The following is an 11913-nucleotide window of genomic DNA, read 5'->3' on the forward strand; positions in this document are numbered from 1 at the left end:
TGTCGATAACTGTTTTCAATTCTGATTTTCGTTTGCTAAATCAGAGCGTGGGCGAATTTCCATCTGTTGTTTCAGTCAAAGGAGAAGCTATAACGAATGTGGTACCACGAGAACCTCTGGACCGTCTGATCAACGACGAAGATCGCACCTGGTTCAACAACCTCCTGGTTCACCTGGATCGCTGACAACTCGCCTGCCAGATGAAAAATGTTCTCAACCAGTACCCAATTCTGTACGGGGTACATAAACCCCAGCTCGGATGTGAAACTGTACTCGGAGATTCTTGACCATGAAAAGGTAAAAAATTATTTGGATCCTTTTTCAAAGCTGTGATATCTAATGCACCAGATTCGGATTACAAGTTTGAATCGTTTTCTGAATAGTCATTACTATGGTGCTCGTTCCTGTGCCTACCCAACGTCGCCAGATTTACGTTACTGTACTAACAGACGTTCTCTCGTGTGTGGTGTTAAAGTTTTGTAACAACAACAACAGTTTTGTATCAAAACACATTAGATCCTTGCGCCCACAAATCTAAAAGCAGGGAGGAGCTCAAAATCAACAGAACCAGTTTTTTTTATCTGAGTGATTCCAAAAACTATTTGGATCCACCCGTTTGGTGGGTGCACATTATTTACAAAAGATCCTATATATGTTTATTTATTTTCAGCTGAGCGCTGTTCTGAAAGAATACCAAATAAAGAATACCAAATGGATGAATACGAAATGGATGGGAAAGTCGGCCAGCCTGCTGGAGTTGGCGGGGTGGTCGGTACATGTCGTTGAGCACATGGCGGAGTTCCAATCTGAACTGACGATAAATGGCGGGAACATCGGGATGATTTGAAGAGTATTATGATGAAGGCGGGTTTGGAGAATAAACGGACCCAGACACAGTTTAATTTGTTTATTTTTTGAAAGTCCCTCAGTACGAAGTTGTTATAGGTCGTTATAGGTGATTTCTATTCTGAAAATTTTTATGACCCAAGTTACAAATTATGAGTTGTGATATATCAGGTTACATGGTGCATACGTGTGAGGGGTGCATACCCTCAATAGATGCTAAGTATTACTTACCTAATAGGGCTGTCAGATTTTTTACATCAATATTATCTTCCAAGAAGACGGCTAGCTGCAGCTCCCTTCCCTATACACATGTTTGAGATCTTTTCATGTTTGAGAGCGCCGGGTTTTGTTGGGCTGTTATCAAATGTGTCTAGAATGCTGAAACAAAGCTTGCTGGTTATTCTCCGGTTCTAGTTTGGTGCTGTCAACTTAACAACATCAATGTGTTAATCATTTAAATTTGTTTTAGCTCAAAACGAGCCAAGCACTCTTCACTCAAACACAGATTGCCGATTGCACAGATCTCTGTTCTACACTGTCACTGGCTGTCGTGGTACAAATCTGACACAACAGTTCCTCATAAATTTCTCAGTCAGATAAACGTTTCGTAACAACATTTTGTGGTACATTTGGGACAGCATTGACGCTATTTCGAAGAATTGGATTTGGGATTTACAAAACGCTCATATAACAGAACGTGCAATTGTAAAAGTAATTCTAAAAGTGATGACAATTGGACGATTCAAAGTGATGACGATTCAAATGTCTTCAAATGTATTTCAATTGTTTAATAGCCGCACAGCGATAATTGAGGCTATTATTGACCTTCTATTGGTTTTTAATAGCCGCCTTCATCTTCTCAGCCGGCTATTATAGCGCCCCTATTTTTCTTTACTTCGTTGAACAAAAAAATGTTTCAGTATACCTCATTTTGCCGCTTTTTCAACATTTTGCGTGAAATCTTTTTGACTTCTCTAGGCTAGTTTCTCCCTTCTCTCATTTTGCTAAAAGTGATTTTGAACATTAGTTGCTCAGCAAAGCAATTCAAAATGATTAGAGTCAGTATAAAAAATTGAAGTCAGAAATAGAAACGGCATAAACCCATAAAGCCCAATTTCAGATGCCGCTATTTGAACGTCGTTCCTATAAGTATTAGTTACAATCTCTAATGCTTATCTCGAAAGCCTCTCTCTAAGAAACAGAAGAATGTTCAACTACGAAATGCCATCAAAATAAATCGGACTTAAAAAATGCTTTTGTACAAAAATCTTTTTTCAATTTCTTCTTTTCATTCAATCCCAATCACGCTTATTGGAATAAACGGCGGCTATTTTCCGGCAATCTGCCGGGTATGTTTCACAATTCAAAGAATTTTTTTTTCTATTGGAGCGCTGTTTTCTTTTTTTTTTGTGAAGATCTGTTCACACATTTTCACAATTTTTTAAGTCAAATTGTAGTGATTTTGGTCACGCCAAACAGGAATTGGAGCAGAAAAGCGAGTGGTTTTGCAGCGCAAATTTTTTTTGCTCTAATTTGCAAGTAGAGTTAGAAAACGGTTTTTGAACAAAAATTCGCTTCCTCGCTAGTAGTTTTTTGTTCACATGCGGCAATTTCACTGTTTTTTTTTTTTGATTTTTTGGATTGTATTTTTTTTCTAAATGGTTTTCCAAATCCATTCGTTGTTCGTTTCAGGTCTAGTGTTTATTGAATGAAAATTCTTTGAATTGTACGCCAGGACTTGTCCTGCTATGTTTTTTATTTCATCGCCAAGAGTTTTGTTGCGATCATATGGCGTCACTATCTGCTTTTCTTCTTTTCGTTCATGCAATTTCAATGACGTCATTTTTGCACTTAGTGGAGCAAGTTTTTTGCTAACTTGCGTGATTAAGTTTTTGATCGCACTTGACTTACCTCACTCTCAGAAATGACTTTTTCACTTTTGAAATTGACTTTTCTTCAACTTTAATTCAAGGAGATAAGGTCGTGAATGTGTGTCACTCTAAATTTGAGAGCGTATTTAAAAGTTGTTGGAGAGCAAATAACAGGAGTGGCAATAAATTTTTCCAGATTCTTGATCAAAATATAATATCTCAGCACTTAGATGTTTTTTTGGTCTGATATTTTTTTTACTATTTTTTGAGACTGCAGATCTACAAAGCTATTGCGGCTATTTTCTGGCAATCTGCAAGCTGTGTTTTTTTTGTATATATGAGTGTAGTTACCCCACCACAACTGATTGGTGTATTACTCTATTTTTCTATTCGGCTTCAACTGTGCGTTAAGATTTTGTTTGAGATTTCTTGAATTATTCAATTTCTTGCTTATATTCCTCTGGCTGGACCCAAGTTGAATTGATGTATTTCATGATAAGCCTTTATCTTCATAAATATCAGCATTCTAACAGCTCCGTTTGTTCAGACGACGTCAAGTGAAGAAGGTAATACTGAGTTAGAGCTTCGAGTCAATCCGCAGTCTTATTATGTTTGTTATATCCTGTTTATTGTTGGGCTAAGAACAACTTTGGGCTTCGATCGTTTATTCGAGACTTCAATTTCAAATTAATCAGTTTATCTTGCTTTTATCTCTCTGGTTGGTTTCATGTTGATTGGTCTTCTTTTATTGGATTTTTCGCCTGGCCGCTTTCTGACCCATTTGATTTTTCGTCCTAAAAACCGGGAAACACAGGCAGCGCCCATAGGGCATTTAGTTTAGAACTTTTCAGCTGACTGGTCTCCGCGTATTCGATTCGAAGAAAGTTTTTTGGAAAATTAAACTTAATGTGAAGGGCGGTTCTTAGAGATTTAACACCGCACCCCCAAAAAACCAACCCTCCCAACACTTTTCACCCCCAATCTCAACCCCTGCATATCGTTCTGGCCGTAGGGTCCGTGCAGTCAAAGACCCCCATCGCACTGCTGCCCCTCTTCGCGAACGTTAAATTAAGCTGAGGCTAGTCTCACTAAACCGTACCTAGCTACTGACAAAGCCAACCGCTCGCCCGTCGTTCGAGAGCAACTGACCGGACCTTAGTCAGTTACATTTTTAATTGTGTTGCTTATTGATGTGCTTTGATTGTTCATTTTCATTGTATCATGAGAAACTTAGTGCCTGTTCAGCAAAAAACAAATATTTTCTATAGCATTTGAGACAAATGAAACTGAAAAGGGCGGCGGACCTGGATGTGCATTGTATGTTCATGGTTGATGACATCATTAGAAACTTAGTACCTTTTTTGCAAAATAATAAGAAATTTCTATAGCATTGAAAACAAACGAAAATGGAAATTTTATGGTAAATTTCAATGTCTTGTCTTTTCAGAGAGTTACGGGTCTTTGAAGACTTACTACATTGCCATTAGAAAACCCGTTGGATAGCAATGAGGTGCGTAATCTTCCTTAAACTATTTATTAAATTTATTTATTACAATGAAAACATTAGTTATGAAAAAATTATAAGGCGATTCATTTTGATCGGTTTTGCCAAAGAACTGGAAAATAAATGAACTGGTTGGGAACATAAATTTATGTTTTTGTAAGCTTGATTTCGTGTTTTTTAGAGCAGCAGAATATGGCGTAAGTGCATATGATCAATACTGAAAAAAGAAACAAATGAACGAAATACTTTAACTTAATATTGGGAATAAATAATTGCTCTATATAGAGTTTGTTTCTTTGATTTAATTTCAAATAATTAGCAAATTTTCTACTTTTACAACCATCACTCGACTTGTTAACAGATAGTTAGTTGAGTCAAGCCTTTATTGGACATCTCTTCTTTTTTTTCACCGTCGATTTTTTTGATAGAGCCACGTTATGCTAACTCAAAACCTTCTTTTTGATCTTTGACGCAATTTTGACTGAATTGCATTTTTGACGTCATTTTCAGTTTTGTTGGAGCAAATTTCTCATAGCTGCGAAGCTGTAAGCTGAGGGAAACTATACTGCGGTTCTCTTGGTGTTTTTTGTTTTGTCGTCTGACGCTCTTTTTTGTTTTACATTTGATCACACAGCAAAGCCGATAGTCAAATTTTCAATGACTTCCTCTCACTACAACATTTGCGGCCGTCACGTCATTTCTCACTCTAGCCAACGTTTCTTGCTCATGGGCGTGTTTATATTTTAATCGTACGTGACTTGCCTCACTTAATCAAATGACTTCCGAAATTTAAAAAAAAATTTGATTTGAAATAGATTAAAGTCAAAGAAAATCATGTGTAATAAAGGTCTCTAATAAAAGGCTTCTGAGCAAGGGGTTTAAACAAGCTTTATTATTTTATCGCCGACAGTTTTTTACTTAATTAATTTTCCGTTTTTTACTGTTTTTTTACTTAATTAATCTCTATTAATTTTCTGAGTGGCGTCGATAAATTATTTAACATTTTAGGAATCTGTTTCTATCTCTATTATTCTCTATTTTACGGCGCGCAAGTCTATTCTTCAGCAGCTATTCCGGCAATCTGCCGGCAATGTTCATTTGAATGAATAACAAATGTTGCACGACATATACCATATGACGTCATAATCACTTAAAATCTGCTTTGTGCATTTGTTTACGCAATTCCAACTAATCGCGTTTCTGACATTGTTTTTTACTCCTATTTTAGCAATTTTTTGATCATCCGCGTGATTGTTTTGTGGTCATATGTGACCTACCTGACTCTCAGAAAAAACTTCCTCGCTATCAAAATGACTTTTAGTAACCTAATTTAGAAGATATAAGGTCAAGTGCGTGTGTGGTGTGTGTTACTCCAATTTTAGGTTGTTTGATGGAAGCTAATGAAAAAAGCAAGCAACCTTACAGGCTCTTAATCAAAACAAAACATCTCATCATACGTTGAAACTTTTTCGTTGGCTTCTTTTACTATCTTTTTGAGACTGCAGATCAACGAAGCTACAGCTGCTATTTTCTGGCAATCTGCCTTCTATGTTTCTATTTTTTTTTAAAAGAAAAGATGACTAACCGAAAAATGATTGCCCCTACAAATAATCATTTGTCTGCCAAGTATTTCTGTCTGAATTTGTAGCCGCAAAGCAATAGTAGATCTTTCATTTGTCTTATCAAGGTTTTATTTTTGCCTTTTCTGCTTTTTTGCAGCAAAATTTAAGCTTTGTGCTAGGGTGTAAACAAACTTTTTTGCAATGGTTTTCACTATCAAGCTGCTCAATTTCTGTAGAACCCATCAGTTTTTACGCATTTCAATTTGAAATATTCGACAGTCGTCTGATTTTCTAATAACTGAAGACTTAACCTCGGTTCCAATTGAAAGAAACACAGGGCATTTCACCTATCAATATTTTAGCTTAAGGGAACAAACTGAATATCACCTATTCAACGTTTTGTCGCTAATTAACTTGAGTTTTGTTACCTATGGACTGCGGTTTTTTCAGCCACTATTGCGGTTTTTTAAGCCACGTTATCCGCTTGTTTTCATTTTTCTTTTTTTAGGATGTCGCAGTTATTGTCCCAGCGTCCTCAACGAACCTGTGATCCAATCGTTCAACTTGACAATAATTATGCTTTCCTTTTCTATTTTCAAATCGATAACTCGTTTGTCTATTATTCCGCGCATTCACTGGTTTGGCCAATCGATTATGCAAGTAATGCTAAAAAATTGTGTCTCGAGTAGTATCAAAAGTTTAATTTGAAAAAGGGGCTAGCAACTTTCATCAGACTTGGGCCGTTAGAGCAGATGATTGTTTGGGCAAAAGTTTTGAGCCTGGAAATTGGACGATGGACTGAGTTTAGAGAAATAGATTTATCTCAAGCGCATATAGATTTCCTCGAGACTTTGTCAACCATGGATGACGTAACTCCGAATTCCAATGCAAACTCTAGTCAGCAAAGGAAAAAAAAGAGTAGCGTAAAAAAAACCGTCATCGAGTAAGCGACTGATAGACGATGTTGAGTGTAGTCCAAACTTCGAAAATGATGAGTATGATCAGGGTAACGACGAAGAGAGAGAACTCATTATAGATGTGGAGAGGCAGACAAAAAATTGCGGTGACGTGCGCTTAGAAGAGCTGAGAGGATCATTGGGACTAGATGATGTCAATTCTAACGAAAAGGAAAATCTCTGCGGAAAATGTCTTGAGTTTACGAACACATACCAGGAATCTAAGGTTAAAAATTCGTAAGCTAAATTAGGTAAAATTCTTTAAATTGGACTATTATTAGTAGGCGCATCTGAGGTACGCCTTTGACACTCGAAAACTTTACTGTACATTTTATAGATATATTCTAATCATAATTGATGCTAATTGTGTTCAGCAGGCAATTTGAGCGCAACTGAGGTACGCTCTGCAAAATCTTATATTAAGATTCTATTGAATGAAGTGTCGATTTGTCTAATTACAGTAAATTTTCGTGTTCAGATGTATAATTTGAGAGCTTGAGGTACGCTCCTCATCAGATTTCAAATTGGACTACTATCAGAAGGCGCAACTGAGGTACGCCAATGACATTCTAAGTGAAAACCTAAGTGTAAAATTTATAGAGATATTCTTATCATAATTGACAATTACTGTATTCAGTAGGAAATTTGAGCGCAACTGAGGTACGCTCTTTAAAATCCTAAAGATCTTCAAGATTAGGATTCTATTGAATGAATTGTCGGTTTGCCATAAAACCAAGTTTTTTGTTCAGATGAATACTTTGAATGCTTTCAATCAACTTATGCAAAAAATCGCAGGGCGCATGGCCTCTGACGCTCAGCTCATCAAAGACTCAAGCAGGTTCATTAAGAAGGCGTCTATACAGTTGAGTCAGATGCCAGACCAAGGAGTGGCTGAGGAAACTGAAGGCAGTGCAAATGAAAATGTCGCAGATACTCAGGAGGTTTTACACAAGGGTAAAAACTTTCTCACGTTGGGCGGCGTAAACGACTCCGAAAAAAACAAGCTGATTGCATGTCATCTCTTTGAGCCAGAGGAGCTTTAAAAATTTGTGATAGACCCCAGAAAAGCTGGTAAAGCCCGCGCAAAGGCCGATGAAGAGCGGACTCTTTTGTTCAAACGAGCTGTACAAGGTGTTCTTGGATCCAGGTTTTCGAAGTCGCGCTACCGATATTTATTGACTCTTGTTAATCAGATTGGCCTTAAGATGAAAAATCCTGTCGGAGACAAGGAAAATCTTGCAGCGGCTAGTACAATTGATGGAGGAATAAACGACGAAAATGAGGCGAACGATGAGCCGCTGGAGAATAGTAGAATGTCATCTCGAGGCAAAAACAAAAAACATGCGTTCCGCGAGGTTTCCGAATCAAAAGTAACTGCAACTCGCGCCTGTCGTCTTCTGAAGTAAAAACTATCGGAATTAAAGATTGCACCTCGTTTTGAATTTCGTTCTTGTTAATAGCCGCACAGCGATAGCTGGGGCTATTATTATTGGTTTTTTTTCATTTCGTCGTCATGATTTTTGTTACGACCATATGATGTCACAACCACTTCAAGTCTGCTCTTTCATTCGTTCATGCAATTTCAATTGAATTGCGTGCATGACGTCATTTTTCACTCTTAGTGGAGCGAGTTTTTTTAAATCTTTCGCTTGATTAAATTTTTGGTCACACTTGACTTACCTCACTCTCAAAAATGACTTCCTCACTTTGAAATTGACTTTTAATTACTTTAATTCAAAGAGATAAGGTCAAATGGGTGTGTGTCACTCTAAATGAAGGATATTTGAGAGCAGCTAATAGAGGCAGCAAAAATTTATACATGTTTTTAATCAAAATCTAACATATCAGCCTTCAATGAAAAGACGATTTTTTGGTGTTTTTTTAGACTGCAGATCTACGAAGCTATTGCGGCTATTTTCTGGCAATCTGCCAGCTATGTTTCATCGTTGTTCTCTAGTTTGTTTTCAATGTTGACGTCAAAAACCTAATTTGATTTGGAATCACCAAGTTTTCCATGAGATAGAAGCTTTCTGAAGTTAACTTTTAAGTTAAAGAAATTTCAAACCTTTTTTGCAACATAAGTTGAAATTTTCAGATCTATTCTGATAAAAAACATTGTGCAATGTCTGAAGACAATTCGAAAAACAGTGGCAAAGATTTTGGCGAGCACTTGGTTGGGCAGTCATTTGATTCTCTGATGAGCATTGATTACCAATTGGTAGAAGAAGAAAACAGCAAAGCTCTTGTCGGACTTCATAACAGCCTGGTCTCCATCACTAGGAGCATCAAAGCGCAGGTAAGTTTGCAAAAGTGGTATCTGGATAGTTTTCAAAGTTTTTTAACAGCTGTCCTGTCAACTGAACCTTTTTGTCTTTGTTTTGTTTAATTTTGAAAATAATTTTCCCACAACTGAGTGTAAGTCTTCGTGGTCAATGCAAATCTTCTATTTTAAATCTTAAATTTTCTCTAGAATATAAAGAAAGTGAAATCGCTCACTCTAGAAGCAAACAGCAAGATGAAAACCGTTATGTGGAAAGGGGAAAATTTGCTGGCCTATGAGGGAGATCCGGACGATTACCCTGAGGTGGGGCGTTTTCTAGCAAAAAAGATATTAACAGCTGAACAAATGAAAGACATGTGCTGGTTTCCTGCGAAAATACAGCTTGCAAAATTTGGTCGCACACGAGTTCCAAGCGACGCCGAAAATTGCTTTAAAGGTTGTTTTTGACGGGAAACTGATGTACTTGTCGATAATTAACCAAAAGGATAGGATTTTAAACTGCTTCATTTGTTATTTTTATTGTTCCTAGTACCCCCTGTCAATTTTTTGTCTGAGTAGGATGACACTTTATTAACTGTGTCTCGAAATCTGCTCAAATGGAAACAACTGCTGTTTTCAACGACATATTTCACATAGAAATGTTATCGAAACAGTCAATTTCAGACGTTTGATACTCTTTCAAAGGAATTAAAGGAATCATTGTTAAGCGATTAATGACAAATAGCAAGGGTAGGCAAGTTTTGAGCAACCTTGGTTTGGCTATTTTTTGGCTACATCACCTTGGTAAGAAATATCACAATACGGTGCTATTCTCTAAAAAAGGCTTGTTTTAGAAGCTCTAACACAACTATGTGGGAAAAGTCGATTTGCTTTTCGGCGAGCAAAAGATGGGGCAAACAATCTGGGTCTACATGAACGATGGGACGTCAAGAAAGCACAGCTTAAACTCTAGCTTTAAAAACCGTTTGTTGATATAAAAATTGATATCAAAGGAAACTTGTTTCTTTAATTGCTCTTGAACGAAGTTCACAGCATTTATTGTATACGTGTGTCTTTTTTATGCAACATTTTCGATCGACCGTTTTGACTTTTCGATTGACTACGCTCTTTACTTTTTGCGTTTTGCGTAACCGAAAGTTCTCTCTCAATCACAATTTCAAGCAGCTGAACTCAATTGGCGGCAATTTAATACTAAAAGTCAAATGAAAAGTGCGCCGAAGATGGTGCTATTTTTCACTTTAAATCTTAATAGTCGTATATGTTAACCTTTAAGGTGGTTATTTGAAGCCCACTAATAAACTTCCTAGTCTCGTTTAGACTCCATAGACTGAAACAGGCTGCAATTGATTAGAGCTCCCACTAGTCGTTCGAGAGCAATTCTTCCGACGTTTAGACGGTTATTTTTTCAAATGCTCATCACAGAATGGTTAAAAGCCTGATTGTAAAGCGCAATTTTTTAAGATTAAAAATGGAGCCGTTTAATCTAAAAGAGTTAATCAAAGCAAACATTAATTGGAAACAATTGGCATCTGTAGACGGAGACCTCGTTAAAACAATGATTGACACAACTTTTCTCAATGGTCACAAAATTGAAGTGGGTGCTTCAGAAGACAGCAAAGAATCGGAGCAGCTGAGATCTTTTTTGAGCAATGAATACAAGAGTTGCCTTAAAACATGTAAGTTTGAAATGGTGTAGTATCTTTCTACTACAATGTTTAGTCCATCAGGTGTTTTTGCATCTAAAAACATTCCTGCAGAAACTCGATTGATGGTCTGTCCGGCTTCCTAAGTCAAATAAAGAGTGACGAAGTAATTGTAGGCGTGAACGATTTCTCACTTATTGAAAGCGAGCTGTTGAAAAAACAGTATTTAATAATGGGACCAATTTCTTTTGTTAATCATTCTTGTAAGCCGAATGCAAAGTATCAGAGGTTTGGATCAGTTATGCGTTGTGTAACGCTGCTTGAGGTGTCGGAGGGAGAAGAGGTTTTGATGCTGTATGACCGCAACTATTTCGGAACTTTCAATGAAGAATGTTGTTGTCCATATAAGTTATTGCATAAAAATCCTTGTCCTCCTTCGCCTGAGAAACGTAGGAAAAGGAAGCGGAAAACCGTTACAGAACCTTCAACTTCCAAAACTCTTAAGCCAAATTTAAGTTTTCGTAATAAACTGACAAATCTAGAACTGTCTACGCGTTTCAATAAATCTGACGGTTCGGTTCTGACAGTTCTAGTTCAGAAAGTGAGGTTGAAGATTTTGTTGATTATGATCTTTTATATGATGATTTCAGTACAAATTCAATCTCTTTTCCCCTCAATGAAAACCGAAGAGGTCGCTTGATGAGGATCGCATAGACGTCGAAAATCCACCCCTGATGCATCTGTTATTGAAGCATGTGCGCATGTAGCAGAAATGCTTTTAATGTCTCCCCTGTTAACGCGTCGACGCCCATTCACTTACAAGAATTTGAGGAACCGTTCCCCTCTGATGTTGAACTCTACAGCATAAAAGAGAGTAGCAACTGTTTTGGTGGAACAGATGACAGTGATCATCTTTTCTTAGGTTCTAATTTAACAACAGAGGGGTTCTTCCGATCTTTCAATTTTCTAAAGGACAGACATAAGTTATCAAAGTTAGCAAAAGAAGACTTTTTAAAGTTATTCTTTGTCTCACTTCCGCGCTCAAATAACATCAACAGTCAACAATACAAACTCGTTTTGCCAAGCATTGTAATGCTCCAACAAGGGAAATCATCAATCGTTTGCGCCGATTTATTATCTCAACTTCAAAGGGTTTTAGAGCAAAACACTAAAAACATTATCCAATCTTGGTCCCCTGACTGTTCCTGGCGTTGCCATTCTGACACCTTTAGTAAAGGGGAAGTCCAGTT

Source organism: Convolutriloba macropyga, chromosome 10, assembly GCF_964194025.1.
Source record: "Convolutriloba macropyga chromosome 10, txConMacr16.3, whole genome shotgun sequence".
NCBI classification, from domain to species: domain Eukaryota; kingdom Metazoa; phylum Xenacoelomorpha; order Acoela; family Convolutidae; genus Convolutriloba; species Convolutriloba macropyga.